The sequence below is a fragment of the Pelophylax lessonae genome (genome assembly GCF_965119305.1).
Source record: "Pelophylax lessonae genome assembly, chromosome: 9".
NCBI lineage: Eukaryota > Metazoa > Chordata > Amphibia > Anura > Ranidae > Pelophylax > Pelophylax lessonae.
The window spans coordinates 57544409-57563104 of NC_138776.1; positions in this window are offsets into that span (position 1 = coordinate 57544409).

Genomic DNA, 18696 nt, shown 5'->3' on the forward strand with positions numbered 1-18696 from the left:
CTGTATAACAGCAAAGGATTCTTTATTACTGAATGAGTTCACACCACCTGCGATGTTCAGTGCTACATGCAACCCCACTGTGTCCACACATAAGGATAAGGTGGCAGCTTACCAGAAACTGATGTTAGGATAGCATATATATCGTGAACCCCAGGATGGATTGGCCCCAGTAGATAGTAGAATCTCTAAATGGAACGACAATCTCCTGCTAAGTATATTCTATATATGTTCCAAATATTGCAAACCAAAGACAACTAATCAGATGGCGTGTTAATCGTGAACACGCGGATGGAATTGTCTCCAAGGATCATAGGATCTCCTATCTGGTGTGCTCCGTTATTGCACTCTCAACATTTCCAGGTCCACATGTAAATGAATAAAAGGCTGAATAGTGCATTACCTTAACACTTTAATGAAGAATAGGATTGGACCGTGCATGGTGACGATGCAGCTACTCCATGCCATAATGTTACGCCGAGTAAATAGATACCCAACTTGTCATGCTTCAAAATTGTGCATGCTTGTGGAATGGTGACAAACATTGGTACTTAAAAATCCCCATAGAAGACACTTTAAAGATTTCTACAGGCTACCAATTTAGAGTTACAGAGGAGGTCTAAGACTCAAAGTATTGCTCTCGCTCGAATGATCATGGCGATACCTCACATATGTGGTTTGAACACCATTTACATATGAGATTCGCTTCTGCGCGCAGGCTAACGGGGACAGGGTGCTTTAATTGTTTTCCTATTTATTTTATTTTTTATTTTTACAGTTTTAAGAAAAAAAAAATTTGATCACTTTTATTCCTATTACAAGGAATGTAAACATCCCTTGTAATAGAAATAAGCATGACAGGACCTCTTTAATGTGGGATATGGGGTCAAAAAGACCTCAGATCTCACATCTACACTAAAAAAAGGAAAAAAAAAAAAGTAATTTTTTAAAAATGGGCTCTTTAAATCCGTTGCTAGGAATCGACGTATTGCGTCACTCCAGTCCTTCAAGGCCAAAAAGTCGAGTGAGGGCCATCTTGCCCTCACTCGGCTTCCTACCTGAGGGGACAGCGGACCGGCTTGTTTTTCCCGCTACCTATGGGTCCGGTAAGTGGGGAAAATGACCGGGAAGGGGGGATGGGAGCACCTCTCCCGCCGCTCATAAGGGTGATCCCGCGGCGAATCTGCCACTGGGACCGTCTGCTGTTTAAAAAAATACCGGGGTTATGGCAGCTATCTGCGTTTTTTGACAAAAAAAATGCAGATGCAAAATTAAAAATGTAGTCTACAGAGTCGTATAAATCAAACGTGACACCCAATTTCTATTGGAAACACCATGAATGATTTAAGGTTATGCTAAATGGAATTTGTATCCTGATGTCACAGGTCCACTTATATAATGTAAAAATCAGTCTGTGCAGTGTGAGAACCCATCTCAGCCAATCAGACATCATCTTTACTCTGACTTCTGTTATCAAACAAAAGGTGAACTGTAATTGGCTGTTGCCTGTCATATGTCATTATTATAGGGGGGTATTTTTATAAAGGTTTTCTATCGATGGCTTGAAAATCATAATTTAGTAACAAAATGTAGAAACAAAAAGTAAAAAATTCTAGTGTTATTTTCTGGACTTTTATCTCTTCATCTGTGAATTCTCCGCTATCTATGTCTATAGAGCATCGGGTTTGTTTACTGGGGCTGCATTGTGTTCTCAGTGTGTTTGCTGCAATCTGCCCCAAGGGAAGAGTGGCTCTGCTGGAAATCGCAGCACACATGGAGCTTTTTTTTTAGGGCCCTTTCGCAGGATCACAACTCATGAAAACTTCCCATTAGAATTGACGACGCTTTTCACATCACTGCGTTGTGTTTTTGTAAAAACCGATTGCTGCATCATAGGTTCGCTTGGGTAAAAATGTGCGTTACATTCTAGTCAATGGCAGTGCATTTTCAAGTCACATGTCCATATTTCCCATGCACTTGCAGGAAGAAGACGCATGTAAAATGCACAGAAAGCATTTCTTCTACAAGCAGATTTAGATGTAACAAGAAAAAAGTACCGTATTTTCCGGCATATAAGACGACTGGGCGTATAACACGACCCCCCTAATTTTCAAGTTAAAACATAGGTTTTGGGCTATACTCGCCGTATAAGACTACCCCCCTTCCGAAGCAAGGCAACACCATTGAAAAACATCAGATTTCTCATAGATCTCCAAGGTACCCCAAGTACTGTAATACATGTAATCTCTCATAATATCTCCAAGGTACCCTAAGTATAAGTATTACCAGTAGATGTAATCTCAAGACGCTGGCTGTGTGGAAATCCTGTACCGGTATATCGTATGTACCGTAGCTTCGGCTACATACAGTGTACCGCGCTGAGCCAATCACAGTGAGCGATGTATTCTATTATTGAATGCAAAGCTTGCTCAGATTGGCAGAGTCAGAGAGGCAGGCTAATGTTACTCCGCCAATCCGAGCAGGCTTTGCATTCAATAATAGAATACATCGCTCTCCCTGATTGGCTAAGCGCGGTACACTGTACGTAGCCGAAGCTACAGTATATACGGTATACCGGTACAGGATTCCCACACAGCCAGTGTCTTGAGAGATTACATCTACCGGTAATACTTATACTTAGGTTACCTTGGAGATATTATACTCGGCGTATAAGACGACCCCCCATTTTTGAGGGATTTTTTTGAGGTTCAAAAGTAGTCTTATATGCCAGAAAATACAGTAACAAAGTTATGGAAATATCTTCAGTATACAAAATAATGTATATCATACAGTTCAAAAGTAGACATGGGGGTCAATTCACTAAGCTTTACTGCATGCAGTAAGGGTATCATGTTACTCATTTGCATAAATTATTGCATGCGGTAAATTAAATCCAATTCATTAAAAAATAAAGATTTTGTGATAAACAACGGGAAAAGAAATTGTCAGTAAATATAAAAAAAAATTGTGCGGTATCTGTTGGGTCCAATTCACAAACAGAACAGGTGCAATATTTAACACCACCCTTTTGGTGGCGGTAACCAGTGCGGTACCAGAAAGAGGGGCCAATTCAAACCCTCAGAAGGGGGCATTCCACCCACCAAAAGCCTAATTCAACCCACAGAAAGGGGCCTAATTCCACCCACAGAAGACCTACAGAAAGGGGCCTAATTCCACCCACAGGAGACCCACAGAAAGGGGCCTAATTCCACCCACAGGAGACCCACAGAAAGGGGCCTAATTCCACCCACAGGAGACCCACAGAAAGGGGCCTAATTCTACCCACCAGAGACCCACAGAAAGGGGCCTAATTCCACCCACAGAAAGGGGCCTAATTCCACCCACAGGAGACCCACAGAAAGGGGCCTAATTCCACCCACAGAAAGGGGCCTAATTCCACCCACAGAACACCCCCAGGAAGAAGTATCATCCCACCAACAGAAAGAGGTGCAATACTACCCTCAGAGAGGGGTTTAATTCCTCCCACAGAAACATAAAAAGGGGGGTTGGGACTTTAAATGAGGAGCAATGCACAAAATAGGCCAAAAGTAGGAAACATATGATGAAATCGCAAGATTTATTGCGGCTAATCACATGCTGCTTCCCAAGGAAACAAAAACCTCTCTAGCAATACACACCAAACTGAGCAAGTGCAGCCTGACTCCAGTAACTCTGTCTTATCCGGACATGTTATAGGGACAATGCAATAAGAGGAGGATGCATACAGGATCAAACAGCCTTTTTACACAATGCAGAGAATTAACCCCTTAGGTTCCACAGTGAGTATAACAAGCATGTATTACTGCATATACAGACTGATTTTACTGTTGTGGTTTAGTAACACTTTAAGTTTAGAAGTGCTACGGACGGATCAGGAGGGATCGACTCCTCAGATAGTGTAGAGCAGGGGTGTCAAACTCAAATTAATCGCGGGCCGAATCAGCATTATGATTGCCTTCAAAAGGGCCAGTTATATAAGTAAGGCTGGCCATACATGATACAATTTTCTTTCAGTTTTCTGTCAGATTTTCTTGAAATTTACCTTCAAGTGTGTAGTATGAAGGCCTGCCTAATTGGATACAAGTGAATGTGTTGTTTAGCTTTGACCTCACATTATGTGGTTTGTGGTAGATCTGAAAGAAAATTGTACAACAGAAGTTGGACATGTATGGCTAGCCTAAGACTGGATGTTCAAAGCATCCCCTACCCTTACATAAGATGTCAGGAGCCTCCCCACCATCAGAAGTTGAGTCCCCCGCGCTCCCTTACATCACAGTGCACCTCCCCTTACCTTGTGCTGCTGCTGGGAAGAAGCTAAAGGTATTTCTGGAAAGCATAAAGTACAGGATCTGGAGGAGGACCAGAGGAGGACAGCTGCAGGAGAGGTGCAAGGGCCAAATGAAATGGCCTGGAGGGCCAGATTCGGGTGACGGGCCCTGTGTTTGACACGTGGTGTAGAGAGTATATGGAATAGTTCCTTCCAAAATGTTTTAACTACTGGGCAGTTCCACCAAATATATTAATGCAACTAGTATTACATTTTAAAACAAGACATTACTATTTGTTTTATTATACAGGATTTATATAGCGCCAACAGTTTGCGTAGCACTTTACAACATGAGGGCAGACAGTACAGTTACAATACAATTTGATACAAGAGGAATCGGAGGGCCCTGCTCTTTAGAGCCTACAATCTAGGAGGGATGGTCAAGTGATACAAAAGGCAATAACTGTGAGGGATGAGCTGATGAAGGGAAAAAAGTACAGTTGTTATGTGTGGGCAGAATAGGCTTCTCTGAATAGGAGGATTTTCAGGGATCGTCTGAAAGTGGACAGAGTAAGTGATAGACAGATTGAGCTAGGGAGTTCCAGAGGATGGGAGAGGCTTGGGAAAAGTCCTGGAGGCGAGCATGGTAGGAGGTGACGAGGGAGCTAGACAGCAGGAGGTCTTGAGAGGAACGGTGAGAACAAGTAGGTTGGGATTTGGAGACTAGGTTAGTGATGTAGCTGGGGGCCGAGTTGTGGAAGGCTTCGTAAGGTATTGTTAGTACTTTGAACTTAATTTGTTGGGTGAGTGGCAGACAATGGAGGGATTGACAGAGAGTAGTAGCAGACGCTGAGCAGTTTGTAAGGTAGATAAGCCTGGCAGCAGCATTCATAATGGACTGATGAGGGGGATAGTTTATGTAAAGATAATCCAATGAGGAGAGAGATGAACAGGGAGTGAATAAGGAGCTTAGTGGTGTCATTGGTTAAGAAGGCGCGTATTTTGGAGGTGTTGAGGTCGCAACATTTGGGCAGTGATTGGATGTGGGGCTGAAAGGAAAGTTCAGAGTCCAGGATTACACTTAGATACATGGCATGCGGGGAGGGGTTATTGGTTGAGCCATTGATCTTGACAGAGAAGTCAGGGAAAGGGGCACGTGGGGGAGGATAAATTATTAGGAGCTCGGTTTTGGATAGACCGAGTCCTATCGGTCTATCCAGCTGCAAGAAACAGGACTTAACAAGGACTGTTAAACCTTGAGGCGAAGACCCAACTACAAACTGGATATTTCCATCCATTATGCATGGAGCATGAACGTGTGAGGACACGTTACCAATGATGAGCTTACCGTGAGGAACCTTGTGCCAGATACCTGAGTGGACCCTACCTGATTTGGCGTTTTCTGTGATCCATGCCCATTTGACCTTCCTTAATCGGAGGTCTAATGTTCCGGTAAGGGAATTACTACACATGAGCACGTGGTTCTTCCAGGATTTGGGCTTCCATCTATGGTGTTGGAATCTTGATTTCATTTCACTTCTGACCCTTAGCACCTGGTTTCACTGACTTTATATGGACTCTGATTTGTTTTCCAATTCACTGATGCATTAATGTGTTTCTAAGTGTTTGGTGCTGTACTTTTCTACTATTATTTTTTACCAACGTGTTGGTTCCTGTTCTAGCCCTGTTACGGGTACAGGGGATTGCCATCCCCGATTTCAGGGGTGTATTTATGTGTGCATACAAATATGCAAGTCTTGGCGCTTTGTGTGGGGACTATGCAGAGTGTTTCGTTTGGCTATCCTAGTGTCTTGCCTCAATAAGGCTGGTAGTGCCGTTTCCTCACTCTGTCAGCTATGTAGCCGATGCTTCACCCCTGCTGCCTTGGATGCTGTGTAGTATCTTCACTTACCTGACCTCCTTCCTATAGCCGCACGCACCGATACCTATCCTCCGCTGTTAGTAGCGATTGCCGGTCCCGATCTTCATGCTTCCATACGCTCTATCCGCCGTCCACGTCTGAGACACTCGTGTGTGTGTGCCGGCGGTGATGATGACGTCAATGCGTTTCGCTTCCTGGTGGCGTAGCTTCGTCTGGACGTCAGACGAAGCTACGCCACCAGGAAGCGAAACGCGTTGACGTCATCATCACCGCCGGCACACACACACGAGTGTCTCAGACGTGGACGCGGATAGAGCGTATGGAAGCATGAAGATCGGGACCAGCAATCGCTACTAACAGCGGAGGATAGGTATCGGTGCGTGCGGCTATAGGAAGGAGGTCAGGTAAGCGAAGATACTACACAGCATCCAAGGCAGCAGGGGTGAAGCATCGGCTACATAGCTGACAGAGTGAGGAAACGGCACTACCAGCCTTATTGAGGCAAGACACTAGGATAGCCAAACGAAACACTCTGCATAGTCCCCACACAAAGCGCCAAGACTTGCATATTTGTATGCACACATAAATACACCCCTGACACTCCTCTATACCGCCGCAATACCACAACATCTAATCCAACCCTCGAGACCGCTGAAAGTCATCCCCAACTAGCATCACATATCTGAGAAAGGGAATAGATGAAGTAAAGGCAATTACCACCGGAGTGAATGATTATACATATCCCGGATTACAAAACATCTTCAATACCCTGGAATTTCTCTCAGAAGATGTGAATTATAATAAAGCCATCCCGACAATAACTTGCTATCCAGGATCCCCACATATTTAAAACTATTTTGGTTCACAACATTTCTACACAGGATCCCGCCCATCCACAGACACGTGTCACAGGAAAGACTATTCAGTGGTACTTACCACATATATCAGATTTTTTCACATTATCCCTGTGAATGTAACATTTTTTGCACCGGCCGGTACTTTGTTTATATGTATTGTTTTATGTTGTTTTGTCTTGTTTCTTGTTTAACTGATACACCCACAGTGTTTTACATCTGTACGGTTACGATTATATATGTAATTTACCCACAATAAATTTGCTATTATTTAAACTCAGATACTTTGTATCCCTAAATTTGTACTGACCATCTAACCATCTTCAGTTCTGTACACTGTACAGAACACCTTTTTATATGCATGCTAAGGTTAGGCCAGACATGTATTATTTAAATACAGGGACATAATATAGCATACTTTGCAACAAGCTCCACAAAATAACCTTGTATAACTGCATCCTAAGGAGTTAGCCTTGCATTCCTTGGATGTGGTCCGGGCGATCAGGGTTTACCTGTCGTCCACTGAATCTTTCAGGAAGTCGGATTGTCTTTTTGTCCTTCCTGAGGGACCTTGGAAGGGTACGGCTGCGTCTGTGGCCACCATTTCCAAATGGATCAGACAGACGATTGTACATGCCTATTCGTTTAGGGATCAGGTTCCACCTTTCCCTGTCACAGCGCACTCTACCTGAGCAATTAGTGCGTCTTGGACCTCCTGCTATCAGGCGTCGGTGTCTCAGGTGTGCAAGGCGGCGACCTGGTTGTCCGTGCATACCTTTACTAACTTTTACAACCTTGATGTCCTGGCATCAGCAGATGCCTCTTTTGGCCGCACAGCTCTGAGTGCGGCGGTGCCTTAGGGGAGACAAGGTAGTTTTAGCCTGTCTCCTCCTGTGGGGGTTTTTTACCCTTGTTTGTTTTACTTTCCTGGGTTTTTCGCTCCTGTTGAGCTTTCTTGTTGCCCAGTGTTTTACCTTTCTGGTTCAGAAGAGGTTCTTTCCTCTGACCTGGGTGCTGCTTTGCCTTTTTTGACGGTTACGTTTCCCATCCCTCACATCTACACTGCTTTAGGACGTCCCAGACGTGCAGATTGTATGAGTGGGCGGCAACTGTCAGAGGACGTAAGAGAAAATAGAATTTTTGTAAGAACTTACCGTAAAATTCTTTTTCTCTGAGTCCTCTGACAGTCGCCGCCCCCACCCCTCTTTTGGGGTTCATGGATCTCTATACTGCTTGCTACCAAACTGAATTGGGAAGGCAGCTAGCTGGGGGTATTGGACCAGAGGGACAGCCCCCTGTAGGTGTGTCTATGCAAAGTTTTTGTGTATATTCTAACAAAATGTTCTGCCTAGCTTACTCCTGTGGATAAAACCAATACCCAGACGTGCAGATTGTATGAGTGGGCAGCGACTGTCAGAGGACTCAGAAAGAGAAAATAATTTTACGGTAAGTTCTTACAAAAATTCTATTCTCTATGGAGTTAGTTCACATCTCCACTCCAAGTCACCTGAAGCCAAATGCCTGAAGCTCAAAAAAGTGTTGGAGCTTCTTTTGTAGCTCCCTTGATGTAGATTGGAGCCTTTTCACACATTTTTTTCCCCATGGCAATACATTGAAACATGTGTTTTTGAACATTGTCATTCATTTTTCCGCTCAAATGCAATAATTAAATAAAAATTATTATTATTAATAACAAAATAAATTGACCCCCTAACCCTAATAAAAAAAAAAAAAAAAAAAAAACATTGTAAATAATCTAACCCCTAACTCTCTAACCCTAACAAAAATATATAATAAATAAAAGTGGATGAAAAAGATATCAACAAATGAAGGAACGAATGATATTTTTCTCTATTGGCATATAAAAAAAAGCCAAAGCTCAAAAACACTGCAAAAATATAAATAAAAACGCATGACAAAATGCCAGACAAAATGCTCAAAAGCGTGATGCTTAGGGGTGAATGCAGCCTGAGTGGGTAGTTTATTTAATTCTGTTCTTTTTATTTGTATTTTTTTTTTAAGGACAGATAAGGTGGGAGATATTGAGATCTGGTAATATGGTGCATTATTAAATTAATAAAAATCACTTTTATTGAAAATCTCAGCGAATAGTAAAATAATACAAAAACACACCTTGGGGCCCTGGAATATATACAGTGGGGGGAAATAATTATTGCATTACCCTGCAGATTTTGTAAATTTGTCCACTTATACACCTATGATAAAAAATATAGACCCCTCATTTCTTTGTTTTAAATGATAGAGACGGAATATCAACCAAAAATCCTGAAAAAACACATGATACAAATGTTATAAATTGAGTTGCAGTTTAGTGAGTAAATTAATTATTAGATCCCCAAGCAAAACATTACTTTTTACTTGGTGGAGAAAGCCTTGTTGGCAAGCACAGAGGTAAGACGTTTCTTATACAGTTTCTTATTCAGTGTCTTGAAAAAGTATTCACACCCCCTTGACATTTTCCAAATTTTGTCATGTTACACCCAAAAACGTAAATGTATTTTATTGGGATTTTATGTGATAGACCAACACAAAGTGGCACATAATTGTGAAGTGGAAGGAAAATTATAAATGGTTTCCAAAATTTCTTTTTTAAATAAATATCTGAAAAGTGTGGCGTGTATTTGTATTCAGCCTCCTTTACTCTGACACCCCTAACCAAAATCTAGTGAAACCAAATGCCTTCAGAAGTCACCTAATTAGTAAATAGAGTCCACCTGTGCGTAATTTAATCTCTGTATAAATACAGTTGTTCTGTGAAGCCCTCAGAGGTTTGTTAGAGAACCTTAGTGAGCAAACAGCATCACGAAGGCCAAGGAACACACCAGACAGGTCAGGGATAAAGTTGTGGAGAAGTTTAAAGCAGGGTTAGGTTATAAAAAAAAATATCCCAAGCTTTGAACATCTCACAGAGCACTGTTCAATCCATCATCCGAAAATGGGAAAGAGTATGGCACAACTGCAAACCTACTTAGACATGGCCGTTCACCTAAACTGATAGGGCCAGGCAAGGAAAGCATTCATCAGAGAAGCAGCCAAGAGGCCCATGGTAACTCTGGAGAAGCTGCAGAGATCCACAGCTCAGGTGGGAAAATCTGTCCACAGGACAACTATTAGTCGTGCGCTCCACAAATCTGCCCTTTACGGAAGAGTGGCAAGAAGAAAACCATTGTTAAAATAAAAAGTCCCATTTGCTGTTTGTGAGAAGCCATGTGGGGGACACAGCAAACGTGGAAGAAGGTGCTCTGGTCAGATGAGACCAAAATTTAACTTTTTGGCCTAAAAGCAAAACGCTATGTGTGGTGGAAAGCTAACACTGCACATCACCCTGAACACACCATCCCCACCGGTAAACGTGGTGGAAGCATCATGTTGTGGGGATGCTTTTCTTCAGCAGGAACAGGGAAGTTGGTTAGAGTTGATGGGAAGATACCAAATACCAGGGCAATCTTAGAAGAAAACCTGTTGGGAGTCTGCAAAAGACTTGAGATTGGGGAGGAAGTTCATCTTCCACCAGAGATGGTGTTCTTGGGGTCATAGTCAGCATTTTTCTTCCTCCAAACAGGGCGTTTCCCCCACCTCAAGAAGGCACATGTACAGTTATGCCAATGAACATCTAAATGATTCAGAGAAGGATTGGGAGAAAGTGCTGTGGTCAGATGAGACAAGAATTGAGTGCTTTGGCATTAACTCGACTTGCCGTGTTTGGAGGAAGAAAAATGCTGATTATGACCCTAAGAACACCATCCGTACAGTCAAGCATGGAGGTGGAAACATTACACGCTGGGCTAGTCCTCTGCTATAGGTACAGGCAGACTTTGCTGCATTGAGGGGCCAATGGACAGGGCCATGTATTTGTAAACTTTTGGATGAGAACCTTCTTCTCCCAGCCAGAACACTGAAGATGGGTCATGGATGGGTCTTCCAGCATGACAATGACCCAAAATATAGCGCCAAGGCAACAAAGGAGTGGCTCAAGAAGAAGCACATTAAGGTCATGTAGTGGCCTAGCCAGTTTCCAGACCTTAATCCTATAGAAAATTTATGGAAGGAGCTAAAACTTTGAGTTGCCAAGAGACCGCTAAGAAACCTTATGGAATTAGAGTAGATCTGTAAAGAAGAGGGGACCAAAATCCCTCCTGAGATGTGTGCAAACCTGGTAACCAAATACAACAAACAAGGTTATCTTCACCAAGTACTATGTCGTGTTTTGCTTGGGATTCAAATACTTATTTTACTCACTGAAATGCAACTCAGTTGATAACATTTGTATCGTGTTTTTTTTTTTTTTTCTGGATTTTTGTTCGATATTTTGTCTCTATCATTTAAAATACACCTATGATAAAAATTATAGACCCTTCATTTCTTTGTAAGTGGGCAAACTTACAAAATCTGCAGGGGATCAAATAATTATTTTCCGCACATTATTTTGAAAATGACTAAGCCCTGGTTCACACCAGTGCAGCTTTAAAATTTCACTTCAGTGTGATTTCAAAGCTGCAGATCAGTGGGTTTTACACCTCCGATTTTTATTGCGGCTTGCGACTTTGTTTATCAGAGGTCAATGCAAGTCGCAGTGAAATCAGAAAAAAGTCATCTCGGAAACCTTCTCAAAGTCGCTGCGACATGATTTGAACAGTTCTATTGCTGGCAATGGATTGTCAAATCGCATGACAAATTGCACCGGTGTAAAACAGGGATAAAAGTCACACGATGCAACAAAAATGATCCCACTGTTGCATTCAGCGGGCAGCACCTACACCAACAGCATCCTATTAAAGAGAAAAAGGTGGTGGTGGGGGCTTTTAGGGGCTAAAACAGGCGAGGAGGTGACATAACCTCTCCTAAGCACCTATCAAACGCCTCTGAAAAGTGAACCACTGTGGATCACTTTTTAGAGGGCAAAGTATGTAAAAATGAGCTCTCATACTTTTGCATTGTGGGAAAGTGCTCATCTACACGGGCAGAAAAAAAACGTTGAGTTTAAATGTGCACCAAGCATAGTTTTATTAGCATCAAAACTTAGCACTATAGTTATCAGTGAGTCCGTCCACACAGCTGTGCCTACCTGCCAAAATGTGTGCTGCGTTTAGCTGTGAAAAAAAAAAAGTAGGACACCCATACACTAGAGATGTACAAATCTTCAGATTTTATGGATAAATGTGTCCAACGTATATAAATGTGTAACCATTCATTTGCATGAAAGAAGAATTGTACACATCTATACGCTTCGAAACGCGACTATTTGGATGGGTATTTTCTGCAGGGTCTTCTGCCAGCAAGAACCTGCGTTCATGCAGAAAGTGTGCAAGGTTGGCGTAGTTGGCATTTGTTTTTACTGTTCTAAAATACGCATATGCCCATGTGAGTTCACACGGGCAGAATTAACCCTGCATCTAGATGTGAACAGACCTAAACGCAGCACTATAGTTAGGGATGCACTGATATATTGGCTGCCGAAAATTATTGGAAAAAAAAAGGGTTATTGGCGTTTGCGTTGCGTTTTTGCTGATAGAAAAAAAGAAAAGGGGCTAATAATGGCATGCTGCGTCCCATTGACTTCAATGCAAAATCATGTTCCGTTGACCTTTATGGTAAATCACATCCCCTTGACTTTTTATACAAAATCACGTCCCATTGTCTTCAATGGAAAAACGTCCCCTATTGACTTAAATGCAAAAACGTGTCCCATTGACTTCAATGCAAAATTGCGTCCTGATGACTTCAATGCAAAATTGCGTCCCCTTGACTTTAATGCAAAATCACGTCCCCTTGACTTTAATGCAAAATCACGTCCCCTTGACTTTAATGCAAAATCACGTCCCCTTGACTTTAACGCAAAAACATCCCCTATGGACTTCAATGCAAAATCACCTTCTATTGACTTCAATGCAAATTCGTGTTCTATTGACTTCAGTGCAAAATCGCGTCCCCTTGACTTCAATGCAAAAATGCCCCCTATTGACTTCATTGCAAAATTAGTGTCCGATTGACTTCAATGCAAAAATTGCGTCCTGTTGACTTCAATGCAAAATCACGTCCCATTGACTCCCTTAAAAACATCCCCTATTGACATCAATGGAAAAAAAAAAAACATTTTTTAAGACTGCCCATTTCGGTTTCAGTTTTCGGACAAGCGCATCCTGAATTTTTGGTTTCAGTGCACCACTAACTCGTAATTAATGAGCCTAAACGCACTGGTGCATCTACATACAAAAATATTTAGTTGCGCACAAAAAAAAGTAGGAGGCGGCTGCAGATTTTACATGTGTAGATTTGAAGATTTTACACACATAAACACGTATTTTACACAGGATCTTTCTTTGGTGCAGAAAATATCCATCTAAACGTACTGTTTTTTGCTGCTTGTGTGAATGAGGCCTAACGCATGCATCACCGCAACACGCAGCAATGTCACTTGCATCGGTGTAATGTGGTGCTACTCTTTCTGAATGGTAACCCAATGCATTTTGCTGACAGGTTTGTTGCGGGTCGCTTCTCGGTGCGCTGCCAGGAAAGGTTTTTGTATTTTCTTGCTATTTATTGAGATGTTCTACTTAGCCCCCGTTCACACTAAGGCGACCTGTGAGGCGACCTGGTCGCCTCCCATAGGGAAGCTGCGGACCCGTTCTAATAGGAGCGACACAAGTCGCTCCGACTTAGAAAAAGGGTCCGGAGCTTCTTTGGGGCGACCAGGAGGCGACCGCCATAGACTTCAATGTTATGAAGTCCGTGGTGGCCGCTCCGAGGTCGCGGCGCGCTGCTCGCACCGCGATCTCGGAGGTCGCCCCGGGAAGTAGCGTCGCGTGTATGTGAACCGGCGCTAACAGTGATTTGTATTTCCCCGAACTTCCTTCTCACAATATTTCTTCTTTCTATGCTTTTGATTGGAGTGCACAGTGTTTTCTTCATACGTGTTTTTTTTTTTTTTTTTTTGTGTTTTTGAGCGTTCTTTGCATACTGTGTTTTATTTAATTATATTTTAGTTACTTTCAATTTACTGTTGCAATTATTTGACTTTTTCTGTGTTTTTTTTTATTTTCCTTTTATGAACAAAAAAAGTTAAAAGTCTGAGGGCTGTGTTTTTTTTTTTTTTTTTGTCTTGTATTTTTTGTTTTGGTTTGTTTTTTTTTTTGTTTTTGTTTTTGTTTTTTCTCTACCCATTTTTTTTTTTTTGGTACAAGAATAGGTTCAGTATTCAGTGAAAAGAGCTATTTTAACCCTCAGGAGAAATTTAAAGCCCTTAAAGCAGTATTAAAACTCATAAGGAAACATTCATTATATAGCAGCTTACCAATTCTTAGATGTGATGGCTGCATTCGTGTTTGTTTTTTTAGCTTTCTTTACTTTTTTTTGACCTAGTGATCTTGCCAGTAAGTCTGTTGTTCAAAACAATGAGCTCTATTACAGATGTATCAGTTACATGGATGAGACAAACAATTTAGCCCTGACAGGGGTGCTTACAATGATCAGCTTTTATTTACGTAAAACCTTTATCCCAAAAGGGAAAAAAAAACAGTTAGCTGTAACTGCTTATAAAGTATTAGCTGGAGTTTGGCTTTAATTTGTTAGTGTAAATCTGCTAATACATCTTCTACTCTCCTTCCCCAAGACTGGCAATGCTGCTGTCCAAAGGTACCCCCTGTGCTCCTTCACCCAGAGTGGGGGCTCTAATACAGGAGGTGTGTTTACTGGGTAGATCACCAGGTGAAAACAGAGGGAAAAGGCCTACAAAAAAAAAAAGAAAACAAATGCAGCCTCCACATCTAATGATTGGTAAGCTTCTATATATATATATATATATATATATATATATATATATATATATATATATATATATATATATATATATATTTTTTTTTTTTTTGTTTTTGGTTTAATACTGTTTTCATGCACACTGGATGTATTTACTATCTCCTGCAATGTTTACAGTCTAAAACAGGGTTTATCTATTACATAAGAGCCCCCCCCCCCTTTCACATCAGAGTCCCCCATTCATATTAAAGTCCTTGGTCCCTCTCCCCCACTTTCACAACTGGGTTCTTAGTCCTCACGACAACATAGTCCTCATTGCCCCTCCCCCTTCACAACAGAGTCCCCATCCCCCACCCTTTTAAATCAGTCCTCGTTCCCCCCCCCCCCAATTTACAACAGAGTCCTCATCGCCCTCCCCCCACTTCCCTTTTTGAAGTCATGTCCTCTGTGTCCCCCTTCACAACATTTTAGTCCTCAGTCCCTTTTCCCCCTTTTAAATCGGAGTCCCCATCCCTCCTTTACATCAGAGTTCGCAGCCCCCCCTTCCCCACCCCATATTCACATCAGAGTCCTTGGTCAGCCCATCTACCCCACAGAAATACATAGAGCTGTGCAAAAATCTGGGACCCGGCACAGCACCCCTGAGAGTCTCAGAAGGCACTCCAGGCTTCCAGGGCACCCTGGCTGGCAAACGTTGGTCTAGGGCAGGGATATGCAAACTGTGGCCCTCCAGCTGTTGCAGAACTACAAGTCCCATGAGGCATAGCAAGACTCTGAGGGCACAAGCATGACACCCAGAGGCAGAGGCATGCTGGGACTTGTAGTTTTGCAACAGCTGGAGGGCCACAGTTTGCATATCCCTGGTCTAGGGCTTAGTTTGCACTTGTGTTGCTCTCTGCAGTGGGGTGAATGGGGTTTTTTCTTAGGGAACACCATGCTGCAACTGCTAGCCTATAGTTTGGCTCATGGTTGCGGTACGGCCCTATTCACATGAATGGGTTGGGTTCAGTGGCAGCATTGCACAGGGGGTAAAATTTCTGACGCAAAGCATTGCAATGTTTATACAACCCGTCAGCCTGCTTTTACAGTTTTAAAGTGGTTGTGAACCCTTCCATATAACCAGTGAAGTGACTGGCCACCGGTGATACACCGAGATTAAACAAATCCTCCTACTTAAGTTGTACCTGTTTATCTGCAGTCTTCTCTTCTCTACAGCGGTTGAAAGACCAGAATTTATAAAGCTTGTCTGAGCTGTAAGGAAAAAATTGGGGACGGAGAGCTAAAATTACACTCTGCAGAGCTCAGTGAGGTGAGCTCTGAGTACAGATTTAAAGCTCCCTCCCTTGTCACCATATTTCTCTTGGTGTCAGGAAAACTGGTCAGAAGGGATTCATGCTGATAGCAGAGGAAGGAGGCAGCAGACAGAAATGACACTTAGTGCTCTGGATTGAGACAAGTACACATTGTAGAGGGATGTGCTTTGTTCATATTTCATGTCTGAGGTTTACAACCACTTTTACACAAACTCCTAGCGCATTAGCCACAGTTTATTACAGAAACCAAATAGCCAAATTAATACTCACAAATGACAATGGCAATATGCATGACACTCTCTGATTATTAATCAATGTAGCGACGTATAACCAAACAATTGGCGATATCGGCAGGCTGACGCGTTTCTCAGAGCTCAAGCCAACAAATGTTCGCCTCCTGAATATATACATACTAGGCACCCTATTGCTCCACCCCCCTCAATTGGGCGGGGTGTCACGGCATCAGGCAAGGTCATGGGTCAGAAAAAAAAAAAAGAGGGGGGGGGGATTAAAGCGGAGTTCCACCTAAAAAAAAAAAAAAAATACATAAAAATACCCCCGGGACAGTCAGGGCTAGTGCATTCCACAATGGATAGCCTCTGAACTGTCCCGGGTCGCACTTACCTGCAAGAAGAAATACTTACCTTAAAATGTATTGTCCAGCGCTGCCATCTCAGGTGTGGGCAGCTTGAAGCCAGCGCGATCCTCTTTGGTCCCACGATGCACTGCACCAGCCCCGCCGTCACTTCCGGGGCTGCAGCGTCATCCCTGCACAGCTTCTGGGCATGCCCAGAAGCTGTTTAGCAAGGTATGACGGCGCCTGCCCCGGAACTGACGTCGGGGCCGGTGCAGGCGCATTGATTCCTGGGAGCGATGACGTTCAGCTCCCAGGAATCATTGCAAGCCAGTAAGAGACAACGGGCTGTGGCCGCAGAGGGAGGAAGAGGAAGTAAGGTGAGTATATTATCTTCTAAAACAAGGTAAGTGAAAAAAAAAAACAATTGCGAGTATCCATTTGTTTTACAAGTGAACCGGGGCAAGAAGATGGACCAAAGTAAAATTTTAGGGTGGAACTGCATTTTAAGTGCATCACATAAATAAAGGTGTGTACCTCTACTGACTTCCGGAAGTGACCTATGTCGCACTTCTTGCGGGTACACCACTGCCCGACTGCAACAGTAAGTGGGCTTAGTGTACCCCAGATGGGGGGATGTGCATCGTGAGCAGGACAGCGGAACACCGAGTGTATTCTTGACATTTGGATTGTCAATCTAATACGGGATTGTAAGTGGAATTGTTAGTGAATGCAACACACACATATTTGTAAAAGGTGTATTAATGCCAAATGAACATTTGTTGGCTGGAGCCTTGGGAAAAGGGATGTGTCCCCGAAATGCATCAGCCTGTAGACCAGCCTTTTTCAACCAGGGTGCCCAGGCACCCTGGGGTGCCTTGAAGTTTCTTCAGGGGTGCCTTAGGAAAATACCTAAAAATTGCCCCAAAACTGTATACATGCCAGTGGGTGGATGAAACCTGCCTTTTAGTTACCTAAAGCCACTGGTTTTCATTGTACACCATTACAACCTTTTAGCCACCAACCTCCTAACGACCAATGACATAATCAGTTGATAAAGAGAATGTCAGTTGCCTTCATATCATCCTTGTTTGACCCTCCCTTGCCTCTCTCCATCAGCTATATCTAATTTTGAGGGGTGCCTTGACTGAAAAAAGGTTGAGAAACACTGCTGTAGACCTTGCTAATTGTTCGGTCATCCATCGCTACGTTGATTGACCATCAGAGGGTGTCATGCATATTTCCTTTGTCATTTGTGAGTATTAATTTGGTTGTTTGGTTTCTTTAATAAACGGTGAGTAATGCACTAGGCGTTTGCGCCCCCTGTGATTTTATGCATGTATGAATGTGAGTTAGAGGCCTTAGATTGTAAGCTCCTTGAGGGCAGGGACTGATGTGAATTTACAATATGTGTGAAGTTCTGCGTAAATTGATGGCGCTATATAAGTACCTGTAATAATAATCACAACAATCACAACATCAGTTTGATAGAGTAAATTATGGTGGTTTTTGATGTAATTGGCTTTAACTGGTTCCTGACTGCCCACCGTAAATATATTGTGGTAGGCTGGCTTGGCTGCGCGAATCGACGTATGGGTAGGTCGGTTTGCGGGAGCGGTGCTGGGGGTGAGCGCCCCCACTAGGCATTGGGGATACCAATCCACGGGGCTGGCGGCTGCGCTCCCCGCTGAGAGAGAAGGATGGTCAGCTGTTGTAAACACAACTGACTGTTGTTCTCTCTGAAATGAACACAGAGCGCCTGCGATCCTTCTATATAAGATCACAGGTCTCTATGATCATTTCACAAGTCCCTCCCCCATACAGTTAGAAAACACTCCCTAGGCTCACAACTCTTTGATCACCCCTATGTTAACCCCTTCCCTGCATATTTTTAGAACTGATTACTGTAGTAATGTCACTGATCCCCCCCCCCCCCCCCAAAAGTGTAAAAAATGTCAGTTAGGGGTCCAATCTGTCCGCGGCAATGTCGAAGTCCCGCTAAAAATCGCAAATCGCCGCCATTACTAGTAAAAAAA